This window comes from Vanellus vanellus (genome assembly GCF_965231255.1).
Source record: "Vanellus vanellus genome assembly, chromosome: 11".
In the NCBI taxonomy this organism is placed as follows: domain Eukaryota; kingdom Metazoa; phylum Chordata; class Aves; order Charadriiformes; family Charadriidae; genus Vanellus; species Vanellus vanellus.
The window spans coordinates 14,585,740-14,612,738 of NC_138916.1; the positions used below are offsets into that span (position 1 = coordinate 14,585,740).

General features: G+C 37.7%; 1 protein-coding gene across 1 annotated transcript in view; it reads left to right on the plus strand.

The window, feature by feature from the left end:
* Positions 1-26,999, plus strand: part of ADAMTSL3 (ADAMTS like 3) — a gene marked incomplete at its 5' end in the record, with an annotated part of 185,190 nt that overhangs the window by 57,823 nt on the left and 100,368 nt on the right. The window lies entirely within an intron of this gene.

A 26,999-nucleotide genomic window follows, 5' to 3' on the forward strand; every position in this document is an offset into this window, starting at 1 on the left:
GATATGGACTGCACTGTTACTACAACCTGAAAGTTGTAACATGCAGCAGTGTTTAAACCATCCTGTATATTATCCAGCTTTTTGTATCCCTTTTCTCCCAAGTGCAAGAGGAGCCAAGAAAACTTCCATTAAAGAAATGATCCAATTAATTTAAGCTGGTGGAGGAAGGAACTACTGTGAAGTAATAATTTGGCTTTAGTCTGCTTTACAGTAGTACCTCCTGGAATGACCTACTGTCAGGTTGTGCAGGAGCTAGAACTACTAATGGACACATAAGTACTTTATTATAATGAGTGGCAATGACAAAAGAGTCGGTGTTCCCAATGCATGCTTATTGTTTTAACTCTCAAAGTGCCTTCCAGTTTATGTACTGTTTCAGGTGCTGTCACACAGCCTGCTAGAGCAAAGGCTGTTTAATGGTCTGAGCAGAAATCATTCTGCCACCCTGGTGCCAGGGGAGACCTTGTTCAACGTGTCTGTCTTCACCTCTCTCTGACACGGTGGCACAATACTTCATCTCAATCAGGGCTGCTTAAGGTTTGAATAAGAACGGGAAATTCTTAAAAACAAAATGCAGAAAACCTTTATTTTTGCTTTTGAGTCTAGAGATCAGATTTCAGGTTTCTTGTCTATAATTAATATGTCTGAAAACATGTTGTAGATACTTTCGTGTTAGTAAATGATGGTATTTTCAGAAGACCACAAAATACTGGAGATTCTGGGGGCATGACCTAGTTCACATAAGGTTTGTTCCCAGTTAGTGCCTCTTCCTGCTAGCTGCTCCTAGCTCTGTCCCCAGGCCAGGGTGCAAACTGCCCCTTTGGCAGAGTAGCTATGTGTCTTGCCTATCTGCAAACAGCTCCCATAATCCAGTGGTAGCTGCCGAAATAGCTGGAGTAAAAGCTGCAGCATTGCTGTGCTTAGGAAACCCTTGTTCCTACTAGTGCCCCCTGTATTGCTTTTATTGTAGAATTGAGCCTATATTTCTGGTTGTCCTTTCATCTGCACTGTTTTCATCTTCTGTTGATGAAATGGTCTATAGCTGAAATCGTATTTTTGTGTGGAATGCTCTTTAATTAGAATGAATGATCTTGTGTGTATGTAAGGTTATTTTTCTTTAATAAATCTTTTCTCCATGTGTATATTCTATGACAAAACTAATTAGGAATGACAAACATGTAATTCAATAGGTTAGAGGGAAAAATTTTGTAGTACCTCTTGTACCGCTTTCCATACCCAAGTTGTGGACACTGTGGGTTCTTTGTTTGCTCTGTCACCTTGAAGTTCAGCTTACCAAATTTAGCTCGGCATTCTTGTGTTTTTGTAATTTGTGCTGTTGGCCATCTCAAGGTTCTTATTTCATTACATTTTATCACACTGATTCTTTTTATTAAGTCACCCTTCTTATAAAAGTTCATTTTAATTAAATCTAGCAATAAAGAAGTTATGAAAACTGTAACTGAGAAATGGTAAGGTAAATTTTCACCAAAATGTGCATTTAAAAGAAGAATGGAAAGTTTATTTCTCTTGCTATTTAATTAAAAGTTAAAAATCAGGTATGCAAGCTGAGGGGAGGAAATATAAGATGCTTAACAGAGTTAAAATGAAAGATTTTCTACCCTGTCCACTCTTTCTTTTTTTTTCCTTCAAATGACATAAATTTACCCATCAGCTTTTTTGTTCTTGTCTGTCTGAAGTGATGCATCACACCTGCTTTTGAAGTCCAGCGACAGCTGTTTCTGATTTTTCCTTCTAAGGAACAAATCCTGGAGTCAGTTATTAAACTTGTACGGACTTTTGGGTATAGGTTTAGGCTTTTGGTAGTCTTAACCCAGTGACACCATCATTTTCCTGGACCCTTCATTATTCCTGCAAGCTTTAGCACTCACTGCCCTGCTGTGATGTACTTTGACCCAGACACTCCTCTGTCTCTTCTGTAGGTGCTAAAGTGCTGTTCTTGTTTACTTTGTTCAACATCTGCATCCTTTTCCATCACTTCACCACTCACAATGGAAGATAGTTCAGCTTTTTGTGTAATACCACTGATTTTCTTTTCTGTTCCTATATATTAGATATAGTTAATGATGAGACTAACGCTGGAGTTGTTATTGCTGACCCACTTTTTCTAGCAGAAAGATACCGTGTAGTGGTGGATGAGCTTGAAGAGCCCAGTGTTGTAAAAGAGATGCTCTCTATGCTCTGAAAATAGTATTAGGCTAAAGAGTTCCTGTGTCCTTGTGCCAGGACTGGTATTCTTCCCTCCCCTTGAGTGTCTTCAAGCCTTTCTTCTCTCTGCCAAGAGTGCCGTCCTACGTTCATCTGGGAGTACAGTTCATATGGTACCACCAAGATACCTTTCATGTTTGTTTCTAAGTTGGACCTACCTTAAAGTCTCAAACAGGTAGTAAATCAATTCAGCTACCCCAGTAGATTTCTCTGGGGAGAAGACAAGGGAAGGAATCAACATGGTTTATAAACTTTCAACATACATAGTAAGAACTTTTTCCCTTAACTTGGTGATTTACTTCTATTCATTGTTAGTAAGTTAATATAGAGAAACATTGTTTTTGGTGCCAAAAATCATCAGGAACATAACCCAGAGCAATTTTTAAGGGCACAGCTTTTAAACAAGCTTCTGGAAGAAGCATTATTTGACAGCACACAAGTGAAATAACCCAGTTTGTTATTTTAATCTCATATCTCCACTTCTGGTATTCTGTCTTGTGGATGATTTGCATTCAGCTGAGGCTTTGGCTGATGGGTTACCATAAATGGCTCAAAACCAGATTGGGTCCACTTATATACAGCAGTTTTTGTGCATAATTAGAATAAAGCCAGACAACTTTCTGAAATACCTCTTTTCACCTGATTAAACTGAGTCATTGTTCCTGATATAAAACACTTGACAATTTGATTTTTACTTTTTTTTTTTTCCTCTCCATGAAAGACAGGAGTTCTTAGAAATAAGCATTTCTTTGAATAAGAATATTTTATTTGGAATTCTAATATGTGAGAATTTGAAAGTAACTATTTTTGTATGTATGTTTTAAAAATATGCAATCCCAAAATATGCTTTGAAGAGCAGTGATAATCTTTGTAAAACAAAAAAAAGGTTGGATTTTGCTCTATGTTTATTTTGTTAATTATGGAGAGACTTCATAGGCAATTGTACGACCAATTTTTCATTGAAAACTGAATACCATACTTGTCCAATTTATGCTCTGAATGAAAAAAGCTTAGTTAGCAACTTTGGAAATTGTCTCAGAAGCTGACCTGAAGTTTGGGGAAAAGGGGTAATTTGTTAGAAGAGGAAATAATTGACATTTAACACATAAAACCAGAAAAGTGTGGTTGGTTTGTTTGTTTGTTTGTTTTTTTTCTAATTTGTGTGGGTATGCTGCTTATAAAACAGCATCTGGTTGTTTCCTGGCCTTTGCAAGATAGCATTTGTTTTGCCTTTTTTCTCACTCTGGGCAAATATGTGGAATACTGGAGAACATATGAGGTGATTTTTAAAGACTTGTATGCAGTTAAGAGGCATATTGAATTTTAATTGTAACTTGTACCAGAGATGGGAGAACAAATTCTCTCTTTCCTGGCAGAAAGAGACCTGGGGGTTCTAACTGACAAGTGGCTGAATATGAGCCGTCAGTGTGCCCAGGTGGCCAAGAAAGCCAACGGCATCCTGGCTTGTATTAGAAATAGCGTGGCCAGCAGAAGAAGGGAGGTGATTGTGCCCCTGTACTCAGCACTGGTGAGGCCACACCTTGAGTATTGTGTCCAGTTTTGGGCACCTCAATACAAGAGAGATATCGATGTGCTGGAGCGAGTGCAGAGGAGGGCAACGAAGCTGGTGAAGGGCCTAGCAAACAAATCCTACGAAGAGCGTTTGAAGGAGCTGGGACTGTTTAGTTTGAGGAGGAGGAGGCTGAGAGGAGACCTCACCACTCTCTACAACTATTTGAAAGGACACTGTAGAGAGGTTGGTGCTGGTCTCTTCTCACAGGTAATTAATGACAGAACAAGAGGGAATGGCTTCAAGCTCCAACAGGGTAGATTTAGACTGAACATTAGGAAAGAGTGGTCGGGCATTGGAATAGACTGCCTAGGGAGGTGGTTGAGTCACCATCCCTGGATGTGTTTAAGAGACGTTTAGACGTGGTGTTGAGGGATATGGTGTAGGGGCGAACTTTGTAGAGTAGGGTAGATGGTTGGACTCGATGATCCCAAGGGTCTCTTCCAACCTAGACAATTCTATGATTCTATGATTTTATGAAATATTTGTAATTGTATCTACCCCTGAGATCCCAATGATGTATTCATCTTGATATCAAACATGTCTGGATATATACATTTGTTTCTTCAAAATTTATTACTTGTTTTGCAAGAGTAATGTAGCCACACACCACAGTATCCCTTTGCTGTCTTCTAGACAATGAGATGCTAAAATTCTAAATGAATTCTAAATTAATGCAGAATGTTTTCTGCATTAGTTTGAAACACAACCACTTATTTTTTGTGCTGCAGTTTACAGCCAAGATTAATGAAGTCTGGTCTGACATTGACCTGCCTTGGTATTTCCCCATATAAAGTTTACAATTTTTATCTGTACGTGTGGAATCAGAGTGGTTTTACTGTATCCCAATGTGTTGAATTTCTTTATAGAAATCTAATTTTCTTACCTTTGTACCAAATATGAATTCTTCCACTGAATTCACAGAGAACAAGAATGGACACTAAAATGTTGTTCTGGAGTAGATACACCTTCTACTTCCACCAATCGTTGAAGAGTCTATCCATACTGGTATGTGACACTTACCAATAGTCCAGCCTCTTGAGGGACTTCACGGTCTTCCCAATCAATGACTGTGTGGCAGCCTTCTTTTTCTGTGAAGAATGCTAGAAAAATTCAGGTGCAAGAGACTAAGCAAACAAAGGCAAGGCCTTTGGTGCCGCCCAACAATATCTGAGAGGAAAAATAAAAAAAAATGGTATTTAATTCTGGAGTGCTGCTTTAGATTACGTGCCCTCTAATACGCCTGTTCTGAACCGCATTTGTGCTGCTCTTGACATTGTCTTTATTTCTTGATGGGAGAATAAGATAATACATTCTGGACATATGCAGAGTAAGAAAGCAAATACCTTTCTGGACTAGTTTACCCTTTTCAAATGAAAAGAATATCCAGCAAAACAACTCATCAATGTAGTCCCCGATCTGTAGCAGTCAGCACAATCACAGGAAGGATTAATAGAGGCTTTTTTCACTGAGACTTTTCTGTGCAAAGTGTCACTAGGGTATTACAGCCTCTACCTCACACGTAGAGAAAACAGTTGTTGTTTTCTCCATCTTGCAAGACAGTCATGGTGCTTTATTCTTTACCAGTTTGCCCAGAAACGTGCTGTTTGCCGAAGGTCTCCAGATGGGTTAAGCGGTATGGTCTAAGAGGCTGCAAATCTCTCTCACCTCATTATTATTGCAGAGTATGATGTAGATGACAGAGAGCAGACATAGCTATCCTTTGAGTATGTTGTTTGAAAAGTCTCCTTTTTTGGGCTAGGATCGGGTCTTCCCCTGACCCAGCAGCATGAGTTAATGAAGACTGAAAAAATAGAACAGCCAGGACTTTTCTATGCAAAAGGCTTTCTACTGTCTACTTGTTTTTCTGCTATTCTGGTGAGGCCTCATAACAAAGTTAGTGGCAACTGCTTGTGTGCCTATCCTCAGTTATGGATAAATTGGTTTTGTACCACTATATAAAATCTGAGTAGTATGCCTTTGCAGCCCAACAGCTCCGCTCCAGGGTTGTGTGAGCCTGCTCGCGGTGAGCGCGGGGTAGCAGTCCATGGTTGGAGTGCTGAAAAATGAATGTCAGAATAATTCATTTTCAGAAAATGCAGATTAATCCAGAGTGAATCCAGTTAATGTAACTGAAATCTAGGTAGCAGATAAAATGGTAGAAATTTCTAGTGGGATTCCAGTCTCTGTGGGAGGTTGCTGTACATTATAGGAATATAAATGCTTTTTTTTTCCACAAAAGCACATAAAAAAGGTTGAAAACAGTTTAAAGAAAATAAGAAACATCTGTCTTCCTCCTCACCCTTTTTTGTGTAGGTTATTAGATACTTCCCTGGTTAAACATATTGCCATATTTTAACCTTTTTTGTGTGTGTGTGTACAGTTAATATGGAAAAGCACTGCCCAACTGCAAGCTGTTCTTGCATTTTGTGTTTTTGTGTGTGCGTGGTAGCAGCTTTTGGAGGTATAAACTGAAGACAAGAAGATTGCTCTTTAAAGTTTATAACCAAGCTCTTGATTGCCAACTAGGCTATTTATCTCATAAAAGCTTGCTTCAAATTTCATCTTCTTCAGCTATGTGTTTATTCACCATTTCACCTGGAGTTAAATTTTTCCCTTTAGCTGATGGTCAGCTTCTTGGGACAGGTGGAGGATGTTGCTGGAACATGTCTGAAGGCAAAAGAGAAAAGCAATGAGGCCAATCTACCCTGGGCAGCTCTCCAGAGGAAGTATTACACATGTTGCTTTCATGCCCTGATGTGCTAGACCTTGTGATAGATACGACTGACTATTTGAAGTGCTAAAACTCAAAGAATAATTTAAAATAGAATGGGGTTTGCATTGTGAACTATGGACTATCCCTTTTAGCTGTGAAGATTATATTGTAGTGATATTATTTGGTGTCTAAATAGCATCTTTCTCTCAAAGGTTATTAGCCTGACTATCTCCAGCTGTCTGTTTACTTAGACAAATGTCATATTCATTCATCACTTTTGAAAAACAAACCTGCTTGATGTGTTTTCAGGATTAGTTGCACATAATCTCACTTATTGGTTGGGAAACTGAGTCAGAAAAATTATCCAAATGCTTATAGTTGCTCCTCATCAAACATGGAAGTAGGTGCCTTGATCCCAGGTCTTGTGTTCTAGCCACTAGTCCATGCTGTGTGTATGTTATCACCTATAGGCAGCTTCTCTTCACCAGAATATTTGAGCTCTACTATGCTTCGGTGCCCTCTACTGCTCCATTGAAATAATGCTGTCTCCTTGCTATTGTAAAAGCATGGTAAATTTTCTTCTACTGTTTTTCTATAAACTAATTGGCCCAGTAGTTCCCCTGGTGAGAAGTTGCTAGTAATGGTGATGAGAGTAATGGACATATACTGTACTGAAATTAATTTATCTGAAGTTTTTTTTCCTCTTCTGAAAGTCTGACATGATTCAGACTGAGATCATGGGGGTTTCTTGCTTTATGGCAAGGGTAGATTTTATATATATATGTACAAGCAGTTTTTATTACTATTTACTTGAGTTTCTGAATATACAACATATAGGATCTGATATTCAGAAGTACAGAGCCATTTCAGCTTCCACTGAAATAAGGTGTTAGGAATTTCAATTTTGGGAGCTTCTCTGAGTCAGCTATGAATTAAATTGTAGATTCTCATTCTTTTCCTCTGTTTTTGTGGGGTTTGGGTTTGGTTTTTGTGCAGTGTCCTCTAAAATGTTTTCCTTTTTACCAGGTACATTGGTAGATTCATCCCCTGATTACTCCTGTTCTCTAGAAAGAAGCCTTGGAGTCTGTAAGCCATTGACCAACAGTTTTGCTATACTGGAGGCTTGTTGATACCATATGGTTCAAGCTGCAGTGTCTTTGTGGAGTGTAGGAAGCATTGCATGTCCTCACCCTTGGAGAAGAAATTCAGACAGCTATGTAATCTCCTCTTGGAGTTTTATTTTTTGAAAATCTGATCTGTTATGGAAACCATTGTCCCGTACAACAGAAATGTTAGTCCTGTGTGGCACCTCTTTTGTATAATTAGATGCAAACCAGGCAATTAATTTCATTCAGTTTTTTAAATATATAATTTGCTATTAGATCCCCTGGCATTAGTCCACGTAGGTTGCCACTTGATTTTTGAATTATGCACTAATTCAATGGTAACTTGTAATTTCAGCCTGTTTCCAGCTTGCAATGCTGCGTTTTCTTACCAGTGTTAGACTGATAATGAATTCGAGAAGTGAGTGGTTGCCCATTCATGGTACACTGCAGTGGGAGATATTTTTTCACGTTTTCAGAGTGTGGATGATGTATTCTAATGTAATCTATAAATAGACTTTAGATTATTCATAATCCGTCTTTGTGTTGCAGATCTACCAAAGAATGAGATTCCTAGCTGCAGTTTTTATTTCTTCAGTGATTCTTTCCAGCTTTCAGGAGTACCCACTGTAAAATGTTACATTAGACTTGATTTTCCTTATTCTTAAGATATTCACAGGAGTTGAAAGAGAAAGGATTATCAAATGATGTTTGTGACCTTATGTATATCCAATTCATCCATTTTACCTTTGTATCAAGCCAAGCAGTCATTCTTTGCATGAAAAATGCGTGCCCAGTGTCTCATTTGAATTTGTCCAATGTCAGCTTCCAATGATTGGTTCGTTATACCCTTCTACGATTAATAGATATAAATGGGCTTCCAGTAAGTGCTATTTGCTCTTGTAAAGGTATATGGAATGCTATAATCTTATCCTCTCTCTGTTTGTGAAGCTCCATAGGTAAGGCATTGCCTCAGCCCTTAGGCCATTTTTATTACGACTTTTTTGACCTTCACCTTTTCAACAGTTTTTATAAATATGGCCACCAGAATTGTGGGGGGCATTTCAAAATCAGTTTCACTATCTTCAAGTGCAGTTGTAATTATTTTCTTATTCTTACTAGCTACTTAATTCTCACTTTACCTGTTTTTATTTATTAATTAGTAATTACACTAAATTCATAATTACCTTTGATTCCTTGCTGAGGGTTACTTGAAATCAGCCACTTATTTCCATTCATTTAGCATATGCTATATGGATTTTATAAATCTTGATTTTAAAATTGTGTGTACCAGATCAAACGCCTTGCAAAAGCTGAAACGTTTTGTAACTATGATTAACCCTCCCAGCCACACCTGTTATCAAAGTGTGGCATCAGGTTTATTTGAAAGGACTGTCTTTCTGTTGGTATGCATAGCAAACTTTTCCTTGGTTCTCTGCTTCTGCTTTTCTGTTTGTGAAAAGCACGCGATTTCCCTTATCTGTATGGAGCCATTACATTGGCACAGAAAAGCGAAGGCAATTTATAATTCAGTTTTAAGATAAGCTGTCAGCAAATCCTGTCCTGACCACTCTTGAGAATATTGTATACAAAAAATAATTGTTCCTAGATTTGTGATTGATGTAGCAGAACTGATAAAAGTTACATTGTTTAAAAGTGTTTATAAATCACCCTGTCCATATGTTCATTTCCTGTAATCTGTCATTATGGTTTCACATGTAATTGTGAGAGACACAAAACTGGCTGCGTAACACTCTGGAATGAGTTTTGCTTCCATTTGGTATATGTTGAAAGGTGGCTCAAAGCAAAAATTATAATCCTGGAATACCGTGTACGTTACAACAGGATATCTTTGCTTTGTGGTTTTGAATTACTGAAGGGCGTAGTCTGTCTTCTGTGTTTTTCCCCTAGCATTGCTAGGATTTATGCAAAGTAACTGGGCCAGTTGTAGGGATTGCTTGGCAGAGAGGAGCGCATGGTGGTTGGTTTTTTTTTTTTTTTTCAAATACAATTCTTGTTCTCACTTGGGAGATTAACGTTATGACAGGCCAGGTTTACAGTCAGTGTTGAGCTGGGGTTTTGGCTCTGTCTGACACAGATGGGCTACTAGAGTGCTGTGTGGTATGATCACAGGCGCAGAGCTCTCTGCTTTGCTCCTGAAGATGCTTCCCAGTTTCTCAGCTGGGCCTGGAAGTTGAATGAGGGAGTAGTTATTGCAGCACGAGTGAAATCTGAAACACTCTCTTCATGCGCAGGTTTCTGCATTGCATGGGATGGAAAAATAGTTTTGCAGAAGCAACCTAAGTTTTACTACCCTTTAGTTCTTTGTCAAAATCAGCCGGGAGCACGATGGAGGCAGAGGTTTCCTCTCTGTTACAAAGCGCCCCCCTACTCTAGCAGCTTGCTAATGCAGGAGAATAGGTATAGCATAAACATATTCTTCTAATCCCTACGTTTGTCACTCAGGGTACCCAACCATTGCTGCCAATGAGGTTACTATCCCTCAAACTGTACGATTTTTCTTCAAATTTTAAAGATTATTCCATTAAAGAAGAAAGATAAAGTACATGGTATTGTCCTCTGAACCTGTCACATGTTCTTCTAGAAGAAAGTATTAACTGCCTAAATATCCTATTCAGTTTTCCTTACTTATGAGTCCTGTTAAGGAAACTGCCCTTTGCCCAGCTCCATCAAACCATGTGAGGCTCCTATTCTGCATAGTGAGCAAGGACAACATTTGAATGCAAATATCTGTATTGGGAGATTTGCTTTCAGTCAACAATTACTGAACAGCTTGCTTTCCAAGGGTTTGGGGATATAATAAAAAGTTAGCTGTGCAATTGAAAAGTATCCCTTATATTCAGCTCAGGGTGTGCTTATGTTTCCCCATGTGAAAAATTGGAAAGTAACATTTGAGTTCTGTTGCTCAGTAAAGCAGTAAGAGTAAATTCTGTTACTATGAGAGGTCAGAGTAGATGGTCAGGCTAACTGTCCATCTTCCTTTCAAATCAGCAAATTGATGCTTTATTCCTGCTTCCCACGAGAGACTTTATTAGCTTCTTCAGGTGTTATGTTCGTGCCATTGTATCAAAATATGGTTGGTGTGATGGTACGTTCTGATGTTTTTATTTGTCAATCCCTTTATTAAACTTTTATAGTTAAAAAAATAGAAGATATTTCTTTAAAAACATGATCAGTTTTACTATTAACTTAGGAACTTTCTTTTACTTGGTGAAGCTGTTGGTAGTGTCTAAAGAGTTATCTACCAGCAAAGCTGTAATTTCCTTTAATGCATCTCTGACTTAGATTTGTATTCATTTTGCATTTGTGCAGACACACTTGAGATCTGCTTGTAATTACTGGATAGGATTTACAAATCAGAAATGCAAACACAAGCACACAGCTTTTTTATCATATGTAGGTCACCTTTCGAAAACTGTCAAGGAATCAGATTTTTAGAAGCCATATTTGTATAGACACAAGTAATGCAATAGATGTGTCAGTCTTTGAGATTATGGACACGCTTACGATGAGAATATTCTTGGCGTAAGTCAGAAGTATTATATAATAAGGAAACAATGTCTTTTTATACTTTTCTTCCAAAACATTCCCTAGTGAGAACTAGACTAAAAAACCCCCATAGGATTGCCTATGAATAGATCTCCTTGCAACATGATAACTTTAGCCAAATTACACAAAGTAGATTTAAAATCCTTGTCATGTTTTCATAGCTATATTTTTAAAACCCTTTATTGGCATCTAATATGAATTCTGATGGTATAACTGTAAGTCCCAGACCAACAATGTATAGATGTACAGAACTGTCCCTCTGGCACTATGGATGTCTAAGAGGAAGGAGACACCGTGATTAAAAGCAATAAACTACTTGAATGAAATAAAATAAAAGCAGTGGGACTAATCCTGCTTCACCTGGTGCCCCAGGATGTACAAAAGAGCAGTGCGGGAGGCTGTGGAAAATGTCTTTGGCTCAGTGGTAGCATAGGTCTATGGCTGTGTACAGCACAAACACAAAGCCTAGCATACGGTCCGGAGATCCTCTGTTGCAGCATAACCTCCAGAAAAGTCAGAGATCTGCTGTAACAAGAGGTGTCAAAAAGGAAGAGGATTGGCCCCTGTAGCAGCTCAGATTTAGAAAACACAGGTGGTAGATGGTTACCCCTCTTCCCTCCTTTTGCTTCCCCTCTGTAGCTGTCAAGTGCAATGCAGAATACAGCCCAAAACACTCCACATGGCCATGTACAAACGCTGAAAACTGAGGTGGAGCAAAAGGAAGATGAATGTGGGTACAGCAGCTGTTGTCTTTGTTAATGATGTTTCCTAATGTTTTAGGAGTAGTTTCTAAAGAAAGCTGTTAATCCATGGTCACCAAGAGTATGAGAAAATACATGTATGATAGATGTTAGTGTAGTGCGAATAAGGATTTGGGAGTGCAAGTTAATGATCTAGATTGGGCAGGAACAGTTCATCAGCAAGCTTAAAAGCCCCAAAAAAGAAGTAGGTTTTTGGGGTATGTGATGTCTGTTTCCAGACAGACTGCCTTGGGAGTAGGTATATATAGCCAGACTCCAGAAGAGAATGGAATTGTCTTGAGTTATCCAAGCTGCTTTTATATTAAATAAGAAACACAGAGTTGATTTGCGATAAAAGGATAGAGCAAAACAGTAGTTAGGTGATTTGAAGGATGGTGCCTAAAGTGGGAAATATATTGTGAAATAGTGTGTTCTGGAAGAGAGTTCCCTCTGGCAGGCATAAACTGGGACACGCATCTGGGAAAGAACAGATAGCCGAGAGATGGACCTTGTCTCCAAGTACAATATGAGTCATTGCAAGGCGTGTGGATTAAAACTGTGATAGAGCTTTCTTTCCTTACTTTTGTTTTCAGAATACTGATTGCTTCTTCAGAGTAGCTAAACCTTAGCCCTTCTTCTCCCCTCCCTCAATGTCTGGTATAGATCAAACAGAAAATGGCTCCAGAAGAAACCCTGGTCTATTCCTTTGCTCCGAGGCAGGATCAACTCCAAATAAACTTCTCCTGATGGTTATTTGTCTAGCTTGTTGTTAAATGTATTTGGTGATCACGTTTGCACAACCTTCCAAATACCAGCATTTACTTGTTGTTGTAGTTAGTTTCCCTTATTTTTGCTTTATTCTTATCTAGCTGCTGCTGTGGCTTTGAGCACGCAAAAGGGGAAAGGAGAATGAGATCACAAGCCAAATTTATACTTTTACCATTAGCTATTTGTCATCTCTACAAAGACTGAGAAGCTTGTTCTTTATTCTTGAACCAATGAGATGCTAAACAGATAACTTTTAATAGAGTGATGATGTGCATGGAAAAACCATGGAAGTTAGATGCAGTGCATCAGTGAGGAAAAAAAAATTGGGTGCTGAACTCCCTTTGTGCTCAGCAACATAAATATGGTAAACTGATTATATTGTGTTTCTTTGAATTGACTGGTGAGTAAGACTTTTTTTTTTTTTTTTTTAAGGGAAAACAAGCCCCCCTTTTTTGTGAGGATATATTTTTGGAAGATAAGTAATGCCTTAAAACGTGGAACATTCAAAAGTGTTTAGAATCTGACAGTGGGTAAACTAGTATAAAATCTGTTAGCTGTGTATGATGGACTGTATAGCTCATTCATCCCCTAGCTCTCTGGAAAGCTTCCCTTAAATAATTTAGCTTTATGTATTTCAGGGGGAAAAAAAGTGTGCAAACAACCTGGAAGTTATTTCAGACTTTCAAAATAAATTTTTATACCGAATACATGAAAAGATATAAGATACATATCTCTTTCATGCCAAAAAATGAGCTGCTCTATACTAAAGATCTTGAAAAAATACCGTTTGTTTAAAATGTATGTGTGGGGAATCATTTGAAGTTTCTTATTGTTCTCAAAACTATTGTCTAGTATCAGTGCAAATATTTTCATATTTAACCTGGAGACAGACGAGATGATAAGAGGGAGTCTTGACAACTAAAATGTGACTGACAACTCTTTACCACAAGGGTAAACTAATCATAATTTCTCTAAAAAAATGCAACTTATTTTTGGTTGTGGTGGTCGGGGGGGTAGAAACCACAGCAGCTGAGGCATAACTTGGCTTCAATAGATAACCAAGAACTGATGTTTTCTTTTCTTTGTGGTTAAAAACAAACAAACAAAAAGAAGATGTTCTTAAATGGACTTTTTTTGTGGGTATTTGAAGAAGCATAATTCTAGACTCAAAATACCTTACTTCATAGCCAGAACACTGATAAACGGAGGCTGATAGAAGAAATAAATTGAAGAAAAGTATGTAGGAGTGTTTTGCCCCTCTTCTTTGATCTTTATTTGCTCACATGTGTAAGAAATCATGTCGATGTCTCTAGTTTGGCTGTATCTGACATGGAATTCAGGTGATTCTTGTAGGTCCTATACAAAATCCAACAGTCAGTGAGATACTTTCCATTGATTTCAATGGCTTTTAAATCAAGCTTTATTCACTAACTGTCTGACAGTAATAATTTGGTTATCTTTCATTTACCAGAGTGGTTATCTTTCATTTACCAGAATTAAAAACAAAAAAGTAGCTTTGCTGGTTAATTTATTTACACAAATTTTCCTTAAGTCCAAATGCTAATGTTCCTTTTAATAAAAAGCTGAAAACCTCCTCCCTTCTCTAAACCCTTCAAATACAAGCAACCAGGGAATTATATAAATAGATATTTTTACCTTTACTACAAAAAATTCATGCGGAAGTCCTATCTTGGAATAAGCTATTCATTAGTTGGCTTGGCAGAAGGAACACAATCCAAATGAAGGAGCTGCCAAGAGTATTTTTAGTGGTTTTATATGTTGCCCGTTCAAATCTTGGAAAATTTCTTTAGAAAATTGGACAAACTGACCACTCATTTTTATGGGCTTTCACAAGATCTAAAAGTGAAAAACAACTATTGTATTTAGCATCTGTTAATGGAGGTTTCAGGCCACAGAACTTGAGAAAGTACTGCTGGGAAGCTAATACAATAACCATAAAATATTGGACTGATAATAGGAAACACTGGCACTGAAGAGATATGGAAAGATTCATGCTAATATTCCATATCTAGGCCTGTTACCCTGTGCCGAGAGCTAAAGATACTGTAGTTAAACATATACAGTAGTAGAGATCTGGAATGAAGTCAAACTCAAGATAGATGAAATTGTCTTTTTCTACCATGAATACTATTGGTTGGATAATTCTGTCTTTGGAGAATTAAAAAACGGGAACTTGGACACAGAAGAGAAAGCAAGCTGTGCTAACATTTTTCCAAATGGGGAAATATATGTCTTTACCCCACATATGTAATTAAGCCCTCATCTTCCTTTGTTTGAAGTCAGTGGCTTTTTTTTTTCTTTTGCTTCTTGGGGAATTGGATCTAGACTTGTGCTGCCATTGCAACTGTTCCCTTGACAGATTTTCCCCAAGCTGGAAGCTAGAAAATCAATAAAAAGGGAAACTGTTCACCAGATATCAAATGAGTTTCAGTGGATTATATTTTATTTGACTCAAAGTGGAAAGGAATGACAAGAGAATATTACATTTTTAATCCCACATAAAATACTTTTCTGGGAAACTGTTCTCTGCACATGGAGCTTAATTTTGAAGATTTCTTTTCTCAGCAACAGTGTCTTTTTTTTAAGCTATACAAAGGTGATATCCAAAGTCTGCCCTCAAAAGATGTTCTGGCTTGCAACTTCTGCATGTTGGGATCCTCTGCAAGATGAAAGGCAGCATATTTTAAGTTTTGTGTTGTGGGGTTTTTTTATTTTTTTTTTTAATTATGTAAAAGAACTTCCTGAAGAATTTGAGTGTGTTTTGCTGTATGTGAGAGAACACAGCTGGAGGAAACTTGAGATGACAGAACTGGTACAAGCTTTTGACTGTGAATAACCAGTGATCATCCAAAAGTTACGTGTACGACAGAACAGTGGCAGAAGCAGGAAGCAGCGTAAAGATACATTTCACCAGTGCAGGTGCCCCCCATAGAGGGTTCACAACATCTCCAAGTCAGGCTACCCTTGTGTAAAGCGACCTCTTCACAACAATGAATGAAACTGTTCAAGTGCAGGAAATCAGCTGGAGCCAGTGAAGCTGAGCAAACTTAAATATGAAATTTGTCTCTAGGTTAAGCATGAGTAATAAAAAGAAACAGTAAAATTATATTTTGATTTTGGATCAGTTATGCCATTGCTTAATATCACCCAAAGATCAGCTCACGGTTAAATGGGCAAGAACTGTTTTCTCTGAGAAGAAAACTTGTCTTGTTAAATTTGATTTATGCTACAGTAAAAAGGCACCATGATCAGGCTGACAAGTTTTAGAGTTACTTTGGGCAGAATTAACTTCAGTCAGACTGCTTCTTAGCTATGGGCTTAATAGTCTTATCCTTCAATATATTAATTTCAAATGGCTCTGAACAAAGACACATCTACTTTAAAAATCAGGGGGTGAGAAGTACATCAACATAAAATAATGCGTTTAAAATTCAAAATTGATTAAACCTAATTGTTCTACATTTATAGAAAGGAAAATTAGGATTCTTATAATTTCTGTCAGCTAACAATGTGGCTTTAATATTTTTCCTTTTGACATTTATTCTGTTGCCAGGTGTATCTGCTTATGTTCTGTGATCTGCTTCGCATTACTTTTATAGGAATATTACCATTAAAAGTGCTACATATAGTATTAAATAGCAGGGTGAGTCAGGAGACATTGGTCGAATCTGTAGCTCACAAATGAGAAGTTTGGATGCCTCATCTGAGTGATATGGTATCGATACCTATAACCAAATCATCAGTCTGGCACAACTGATAATCTTGGCATGAAATTGAGCCAGGCAGGAGTGCAGTATCCCAATATCCAGGGTTATGAACATTGCAGATTATGGATAGACAAAATGCACAGGAAAGACTTTTCTATACTGGCTGCTCTTGCTACAGTTTATTCTTCTGTCAGTATTTCCCCTATAAACTCCTTTTATTCATAGGTTTGGCAGTTAGCCATAAAATTTTGCTTCTAGCTGGAACTTGGCAGACAGTGTCTCAAGTCAGGAAAATTATTTTAAACAAATTTTTAAAATATATGATATGTATTGGGGCTCTTTTAAAGTTGGAGGTGTAGTAATTTTTTTCTGAGAAAAAACATTGGTTTCGGTGTGTTTTTTTCCATTGTAAATCCTCTAAACAAATTCTTAAGAAAGGGAAAAATGTTGCGACTGATTAAAAAGAGGAAACATGAATTTTCTTTCAAAAGCATGTGTATGGGGTACTGTACGTAAATGTCAAGAACTTGCGTGTTTTGAAGTGATTGCTTTTAGGATATTGCTTTAAATACATAATTAATCATTGTCATGGGATAAAGCTTATTTATATTGTTATAAACTGTAAGGTAAGTAATATGTAACATAAGTAATTTTAAATGCCCATACTCCCTCTTTATCTTTATTTACTTTTCCATAACCTGTCTGTAAGTCTTGTACACGAGAGTGTTGGCAAATCAACCCTCTAACAAATTCAGCATAATACAGTAATTGATAAGGTTGAAGGAACAAGTAGATACCATTATGTCAATGTTTTACAGTCTAGGATCCGAGTGTACTCAGATTGCATGTCTGTGCCATGTAAGCAGAATAACCTTTCTTATACTTCAGGGTTTGCAGTGTTAATTTGGGCAAATACCACCAGGACCACCACAAATCAGCAGGAGTGAAATTTGACGGTGATTGTGGTAACAGCTCCTGGCTTTGTGTCAGGGTCTGTTCTCTATGTTCTTACAGCTTACCTGTAGACTAGAAGACAAGAAGTCCCACCCTGTGCTCTCCCTGTCACTTTTCTCTTACTTGTAAACTGTAAGTTTTCTACCTTGTTGATTAATTTTAATCTAGAGCTTCAGTAATTCATAGCATTCCTGGCCATAGCACTCCTTATTCTGGCATGACTTCCTCAGCTACTGTTAAGTGGGTCTCCATCTAATGTACAAATCAAGAACAAAATGAGGAGGTCCTAAGCTGGCACAGGTATTTTGTCAAGAGATGGGTCTGGGATAGCTGCCTGACCCTTAGGAGAAATGTTTAGGATGTTTTTGGTTTGTATTGTACTGTTTTTTACAAGGAAAGCATGATTTAAAAGCATTCAAAAATATGTAATCTCTGAAGTACGGGTTGCAATTTTGTATTGTGTCAGAATATGGAAAAAGAACCCTGAAGAATAAGCCTTGATAGTAGGGATTTTGCACGTTTGACAGTGGCACAGTGTGCCATTGTGTGATCTTTGGAAGGTGATGGAAACCCTCTGCTTTGTCACAGGCATAACGCTTATCCTTTAATCAGTGTTGCTCTTCCTACTGCATGTGCTCAGGTGATGCAGTTCTTAAACTTTTGAGACCAGTTTTAAAAATTGCATGGTAAAGTATTTAAAAGCCTTTATTTGGATGTTTGCAAATATATTTAATAAGGTAATTCAAAAAAATAATGCCAGATATATTTCCCAGAAATTGGACTCTCTTTTTCTATTATGCACCTGAGGAATTCTGCACATTGGACTCTGGCTGACCCGTCACACTGTTTATGCTGGATGAGGAACATGTGGTGTGCAGTGTGAAGGTGGAAAAACCCAGTGTATCCAGGTGCAAATTTTGAATAAGCATTCAGTAAAGCTTGCATGAATTCTTACTATTTTTATGGACTCCAGGAAATATATGGAATGTTGTTAATGCAGATTTATAAGTAGGCCCAGAGATAATTAACATATCAAAATGTCCTGAAGATTGTTTTCCCCTTCGTACCTACTACTGTAGACAAACATAGTAGACAGGACTGTGTTTGTAGTTGCGAAATAGGAGGTGGAAGAGCTCTATATAAGGGGCACTAAAATCTGACTTTGGAGACTAAGATGTAATTCTCAGCTGTGCTACTCACATAATCCACCTTATCCTCCTCCTTCCTGAGGTCAGGTTCTCATCTGTGAAATGGACATAGCCATAAAAGCTGCAGTCAAAACGTATTGAGACTGCCTATTGTATTTGTCATATGAAAATGAAAATGTTCTTATGTCTGTGACAAGATTTCTTTGCACAACCAAATGCAAGGACTTTACTGTATTTAATAATGCCATATTGTGGAGACTATTGTGTAATTGACTATAATTTAAAAATTATTTTTATACTTATTAGGAAATAACTTAAGTTCTTCATTGGGAATGTTAATATAATTGATATTTTAAAAAGGAATATCACGTTTCTTATAAACTTTTTAAAGCGTCCCATTCCTTCTGTTTTGCTTATTTTAAAATTCTGCCTTTATCTCTCTTCCAAGCCCTGGCAAGTGTTTGTCTCAGGCTGGCTACTGAGAAAGTGGGCAAAGATTGCTACAATTTATATTGCATTCTTGGTTATGTTCCCTTTCAAAACCTCTGTGAGTTTCCCAAGGTCTGTGGCCTTTGAGTTGTTTGCCAGCTACACGTGCAAATCTTAAAGTTATAATTCTCCAGACCACTTAAAAATGGAGGGAATTGGAGTGATGCTAAGCATTTCTCAGTGTAGTTTCCATTTCAGATGGGGCAGATTCAGAGGAATGGATATGTTTTGAGAGTTCAAATTTATATATTTCCAGCTACGTATTCACATATACTTTTAAGTCTTGGAAGACAATGAAATGCTGGAAACTCAGGGAGAAGTTTTTTGTATTCTTGATCCTGGTCAGCTGTCCTGGATGACTGGACCTAAAAGCATTAGAGAAGCACGGACTTCTTGCCTGACTATTTGGATATCACCGAAGCTGGTTATTAGCCTTTCTCCCTGTTCTCAGGACCCAAGATCTCTGTGCTCTAATACTGGTGAATACGGAATAGGATTTACCATTGTAGATAAGGCAGAGACAGGGCTCATATGGCTCTAGTTGGGCAAGTGTGACTAAAAACCTGGGCAACTAAGTCTGGATTGTCAGGTGCATTGTCAGTGATGTGTATTTGTGGGACATGCTTATCAGGGTTATAAAAAGGATTTCTCTCTTGGCTAGACATCTATCTGTCAAAATATTAGTTTATGGAATATCACCCAAGAAAATAAAACAGATTGCTGTTGCCCAGAGGAGAGGACAGAGGCAAGCGCTCCTCTTGTAAAAGTCAGTAATGTAATAAACGTGTACCCTGGGACTTGAGCGTAGGTCATCAAAACCTGTCAGCAGTGAGTAAAACTAGAATTTGTGTGGGCTTTTTTTTAAATTCATCTGAACAATGTAATTAACTCAAATTGAAAAATAGCAACTTAATTATGCTTTAACTGCTTCAGTGCTGGTTCCTTTTAGTAGGAACACGTAGGCACTGTCCTTAGCTGCTGATAAATGCAGAAATAACTGCAGGAGCTGGGTATACTAGTGCAGTTGCTTTCTGCTTGGAGTTGTTAGGGCAGGAACCAAGGTTCCTTCTCCATGCCCACAAATTCCATGTTCCCTCTGTTACTGCTCACAAAGAAGGAAGGAGGTGATACAGACTCTTTTCAGTGCCAAAAGCCTCAGCTAGCTCATAGGTGCCAAACAGCCAAGCAACATTTCATCCCTTCCTGGATGCCAAAAGCCTCAAGTATCCCTGCTCCACCTGCCAAAACCTCCAACTTTGTCCTGACAACTCCTGCAGTGCAGGCCTGTGTTGTCAATATGAAATTTTGCAATGCACTGACAATGGAAAATCTGGATGCAGTATAATACTGGAAAACATGCTGGGATTTGCCTTCAGTTTAGTATCAAAATGAATTACACTGTAAATATTTCCTGTGTGTGACTCTTTTGCATGTTTTATTTTCCAAAACTTGAATTTGAATTTATTCAAAACTGCTGTAGAATGAAAATATATTGCAGAATTCAACACTGAGAGCTCTAAACTACATCTCAGCACCCAGATGTATTCTTTCATGTCGCTGAGTAAGTCCATCGTTTGCCTTTTAGCTCATTCCTTGCTGGTGATTATCCTGGTCTGTCACTGAGCTTTACCAGCTTGTGTTTCTGAAATGCTCTTTTTGTTACCAGGCAGAGATTCCATTTTTTAGTCAGTTCCTAGTGCATGGGCACCCCTACACAGTGGCAAGGCCAAGTGCAAGGAATAGTTAATGTGACTGACAGCATTAGTAATATTAAAACTAATTACTTCTAAACATCTGCTTAAAATAGGTGCATTTACTCCCAGGTGTTTTTTATCAGTCTAAAATAATAATGCATTGTTTTTTCTCCGGGATTTTATAATTCCAGATATGTCCTTTTTAACGTACAGAAAAATATGATTTACTTTCATACATATAAGTAAAAGATTTATTAAACTTAATGATATATACAGTGCACAACTAGGTAATATAAAGTGCACCCAGCAACAGTAGAAATATATCAGGAAATGTCTTGAAATCTGTCATAATGAAACAAGTGGAAGTTTTTCTGCTAAAATCAGGTAATGCAAGATCTCATTAATAATTCTTATTTGTCTGGAAATAAGTTTTAACTGTTCTTCTATTTAGTTTCTGCCACAACTGAAGTAGTTTTTCCTAAATCTGTAATCTGCACTCTACACCTCACTTAGATTGTACAAAATAGAGGCGTAAATCATTTTTGTATGTGACCTCAACAGGGAAAGAGGTCTCTAGTATAGTTTGTCGCAAAGCCATAGACATAACAGCCAGAGTTGAAAGTGAAGGATACAGTTCTGAGGCTGAATCGCATATCCAGTGATTATCTGCAGGTAAATACTTGTTCTTTCAGTTATGCACTCTGCTCATGGATACAGTCAACAGTGCAATTTGATACCTTTTCCACCAAGTGTGGTGTCTGGAAAGAAGAATCTGGGAAACGCATCACAGAGCTACTCAGGCAGGATATTTTCCCTTCAGTGCCATAATTCCTTGCGCTACCTCTGTTTGGAGCCGTTGTAGGTATGAGGAGAAGAAAATGGTATAGTGCAGTGCTGCGCATGAAGATTAGTGAACAGCAACATAACCTTGTGCTTGGGAAGACTCTGAAAGTCAGGATAGCGTTAATAGTATTTATGGGTTGTGAGAGTGGGAAGAAGCAATAAAAAGGAAATGGTTCATCTCTGTTCAAAATACCATCAAGGATTAAATTCACTCCTGGGAGAAGGGCCAGTACTGAGCTTTGGGTATTGCTTAATTTAGGCCTTCAGTGGGACTGAAGTGGTGTTTATACCCTTCAATAGGTTCTTTCACTTGGATGAATTTAATCTGAAGAATCTAAATTCTGCACGGAGAAATTTAGTTATATGCAATGTGTTATTAAATAGCAATATGATATAGCTGTGCCAATGTAACTCCTTATGGGGATTCTCTTTTGGAGTTTGGCATGCCTTTTTGAATTAATACAAACCACTTCGATGATAAGCCATGAGAAAAAAAACAAAGAGCACTCACTCAGAGAGCTGCACTGACGTCGGCGTATTAGCAGATAAATTGGTATACATTCCTGCACAACCAAGTCCTTACTTGTTATGACAAAGTCTTATTTTGTGAGGCACATCGCTCTAACCTGTTTGAGTAGAGCACTTTATACATCCGTCCAGCCCGAGGCATGGTCTGCATTGGTGGATGCTGCCCAGAAGTTGCATTGAATCTCTTCTAGAACCTGGCAGAGCTGGGCAACCTGCTGTGGGGAAGTGCTCAGGAGCACATCACAGGGCAGAATTTGGGGTAGTTTGTGTTGCGATATGTACATGGCAGAGAGGGCTGTCACACGGGGACTCTTGCAGGTGAATCTGAGCATTGGGTCTCTACGTTTCTTTCATTACACATTCTGTTACAGTAATTCTTGTGTCAAATGCTATATAATTGGCTTGTGTTTGTATTTAAAACAAAAATGTATGTTAAAAACTCTAGAAACAAACATGTAAGGTATCAGAGCATTTCTGTTGAGAAGCGGAATCTTTGTTACACTGAATGATAAACATTTACATATCCAAGCCTTATGTAATGGATGTCTGAATAATAATAAAACTGCATAAACTGACCTTCATTCTCTGGCACCACATCTCCTTTGAAGTCTGCATGACCAAATTCAAGACAATTATGTCATCCTTCATAACAGCCAAACAAAAGTTTGGCCAAATAATCGTTTTTCTCCATATAACAGCACTGTGTTTGATTTTTGTAATGTGTGTCAATGTAGCTGTTGTTATTTACTGGGTGTTACAAGTGACAGTAAAAATCCCCTTGTTTTAGATTAATGATCAGCCCTGGTAACATCTGGATTTCATTTATTTTACCTCAGTGCCCACTTCTGCTATACTCAGTTACTTTGAGGAGTACATTGCAAGGCAAGTATGGCCTGAAAACACACACACACACACACACACACACACACACACACACACATAATTTGCAGAACATGGTGTTACAGTATGTGCCCATATGTGACAGAAGCAAGCCAGAGCCCTGGATAGAAGGGAAACTGGCACTAACATTTTCCTCCCTGTCCAAATCTACCAGTGCCACACTTCCAGTAAAAATTCTCCATGTACAAGGCTGTCTCTGTCAGTTAAGGGTTGTCAGCAGAGACTCAGATTGCACATTACTGGGCCTCAGGCCTTGAGGAAACCTTGGCATACTGTCATCTCAGCCTGCGAGACTCTGCCTATGTCACCAAGTGCTTCAAAACTTGCAGTTTATTTTCCCCCAGCCCCTGATTCAAGCGATTCTTGCCCAGGCCCATGTGCAGTGTCATATTTATTCTTTTTTTTACTTTCAAAATGCATTATAGATTGGATGCATAGATTGGGATGAAATATTTTGAAACTACCGTTATTGTATAGACTGGATTAACTTCTGCAGAGAACACTGTATAGGTTCTTAAATATTGCTTTGAATGCAATGCTTGCATCTAACCCTGTGTTCACATGTGATGCTTTTGGAATGGATACAACTCCTGCGAGCATAGCTGGATGCAGTGGAAGTGTGATGCCTTTTGCCATCCAGTTCTACATAAAGAGCCGCAAATCATCTAGGTTGTGTTTATAGCTGTTTTAGGTTATTTTATCTGGATTCACTACAGCCCTTGATTCACTACTTTACTTGATCATGTTACATCATGGGTGCACATGTGCATGATGCACACATGTATGTGTAAGTACATACATACTTTCACAACGAATAAATATGCTTAATGTATGCGTTGGACTTCATATGTAGCAAAATTAAGCCACGAAAGGAAAACCACTTCCATTTTAGTACGGTTCAGCAAAGCTTCACTCTTGAACCATGTTAGAATTATGACTGAAGACAATAAAACCATGAAAAATTGAAGCTAAGAAGCAAACCACGAATGCAATCCTGAGGTACAATAATACCCTTTTGTGCCCAATTGCAATTAGCTCTTGATTTAATTCCTAAGTGAGCTTCCAAGGTTTTGTTGGTTTAAATCATAATGTTGATGATCTTCTCGTTATTTTACTTCAATTTGGTACCATGGTGTAGACAAATGTAATATGTAGAGTTTATGAAACCAGACAGCTAGTAAATCAATATTATTTTGCTAGTAAATTACTAAGCCCGTGCAAGCTGCTTTTAACTCTTTCCCATGGGACAAATAGTTTGAACTAGCTGGAGTTTAAATCAACACTCTGGGCACTGAATTAGTCAATGATTCTGAAGAAGGCTTTGTTGGCATAAACTTCTGCTTTGATCGTTCTAGTATTTACAGCTTTTTAATTAGATACAGTTCAGAACAATGGCTTTTATCAAAGCAGTTTGGTAAGTGAACAACTGGACATTGTTTAGGGCTTTAGATGACTTTCTGTCTGTTAATGCCCTGGCTGGTTTTAATACAATGATGAAGTTAAGATTATTTTAGGCATTGTCACTGCTTTGTCAAAAGAAACTAACTTTTCTAAAAGAGAGAGTGGCATGTATTGCTTTTTTATTAGTGTAAGTTTAATCATTTCTCAACATATTAAAAAACAATCATTTGCCTTGGGGTTGCAGAGGACAGACTTTAATTTTGCACTCATAAATTTGAAAGAAGTGACTCTTTTGTTCATCTTGACTTATTTTCATGTGCTGAGTGATTTGTTGGGAAGTGCTGAGCTCTTTTTGTTCAAGATTGAAGGCAGTTGGTTCCATTTTCAGTGTCAGACATTTCAGAGTTGGCTTCTCATGTAAAGTAAACCCAACGCCAGCGTGAAAATTCCTCGGGGATCTTGGCAGAGCTGGGCTCTATCGTTTCTGGAATAGTAGATTGGCCTAAGTAGACTTTTAAAGCTTTACAGTAAGAGTTTGTAAACTTAGGGGAGCAAGAAAGTTAAGGAGCCACTGATGTGTTTAGACCAACTTCTGCAGTTTAGTGTTCAAATGGAGATAGCTTATCCTTTAATTAACAAAATTTTTTGGACGAGCTCAAGTTATTTGAGGAAGGGATGGAAAAGTTTGGAAATTGCTGGTGTTTCTGTTAGCTGCTTAACTATGGGGAATAGTGCTATTATACTAAATCTGCCTACTCTTATTAATGCCTTTAAAAATGTGTTTGAGTAGTCTTTAGTTCTGCTTAAATGTAGCTAACATTAACTATTTGCAATTTGTGTTTCTGAAATGATGCTTGTTCAATAGTTATACTTACAGCTGGTATGTGAATGCATCCTAAGTGTAACAGCTCAGGCACAGAAAGAAGCCAGTTTGCTCAAGTTCTGTGGCACGTGACTTTTTATTTTTTTTTTTTTAAATTATAATATTTAAGAGAAAATCCGTATGCCTACATAGCAGGGTACTGAGTCATATTCCTTGTATGGCACCATTTTGAAAACAACTTTGTTTTTATTGTTTGCCTTCAACCTTGGTAGGCTTTTATGCGTCAACTTTCTTCGTGGCTGAAGATGAGTTGACTTTATCTGTACTGCTGAATTTAAGGAGAGTTAAGTGTTTTTTTCTCCTTGTACCATAAGATTTGAATTGCGCATCCTTCACTCTTAGATCACTTTTGTGGGGCATTTTGGAAGAAAATAGGACTGAGTCTTGTTCTCATGACCTTACTTAAGTTATTGCTTAGAGAAAATATGGATTGAACTGTGCTCATCCGGTGTAGTATTAGGACATATACTAATCTCTTGCACTTGTCTTGATCTAGTCACTCACAAATATCTTTTTAGCATTTTTTTTGGCACTTATGAAGGCTCGAATGTTTATTTGGATGCAGTTTATTTAGTAATGTTTCTATCTCTTTGCCTTGTGTTTGCTGACAGATACCCCTTTGGTTGGTGTTTCTGTGCACTTGTGTTTTTGGAGGGGGAGTAAAGATTCTCAAACACCATCTGATTAAGTTGTGCCTTCCTATGCTGTCAAAAATGAAATAGTAATGTGAACGTAGTGCCTCTGTTTATCTATCTGAGGCCTGCTTGGATGCCCTCTGAAGTCAACAGGAATAAAAAATTGGCTGTGTAAATAGTTCTTTCAGTAAAGCTTGGATGAACTTTTCATGTTCTCTCATAAGCAGTAATATTGGGGCAGAGTAAATACTGGTCAATATTCTTTGTCACCTGAGATAAATGGCTCACTGCTTCATTTTTATCCACCGGTGACTACCATAGTGATGTTAGTAGCTGTTACATTATTATGTTTTCAGTAGTTTATGTGCAGACTGTGTCACCACAGTGATTAGAGAAATTGGTGTTTTCATCTCAGTCTGGGTGTAATTTAGGGTTCTAAAAATCTTAATTTCTTTATGATAACAGGCCCATCATATGTCTGACAGCTCTCAGCGGATCATTATGTTTGATGTTCTGTTATAAAAATCTGTGCATCCTTTTTCAAGAGAGAAATTTTAAAGATTACAGAGACGGAGGCATGAAAGTATGAAAGATGTAAATGGAACAGCTGTTGGACAATTGTAGTGAAGTCAAAGAAATGCTTGGGGAAATCCTGAATTTTATTTTCCTGTGCTTTCCTCGTGAAGAAAATCATAAACCAAAAAGTAGTCTCTTAAAGCAGGACATTTTTGAATAATTTGATTCATATTGATTTTTAATATTGAACTGCTGTGTTCAACTACCATGTTCTAAAATCTTTTGAGAATTTTCTCTGGGAAACGTCAATTTTCTTAATCAGAATACAATGCAAGTGAAAAACTACATTTTTAAGGGGTTAAGCAGAATTTTGGGTTTTATCACAAATGTTTAATTTTTATGTTTATAGTGTCTGGTAATGTTTTTGAAGCCTGTGTAGGTGAATTTAAGCTTAAATCAGAGTTTAATTGCTGTAGCCTAAAAATCACTCTCTAAGCCTGTTTCCCTGATCTCTTTTAAATTAATAGCACTTTTTGTAATGAAGCTGTATTCTTGGTTTTCTTTGCTGATTGCAATTCTGGGCATGC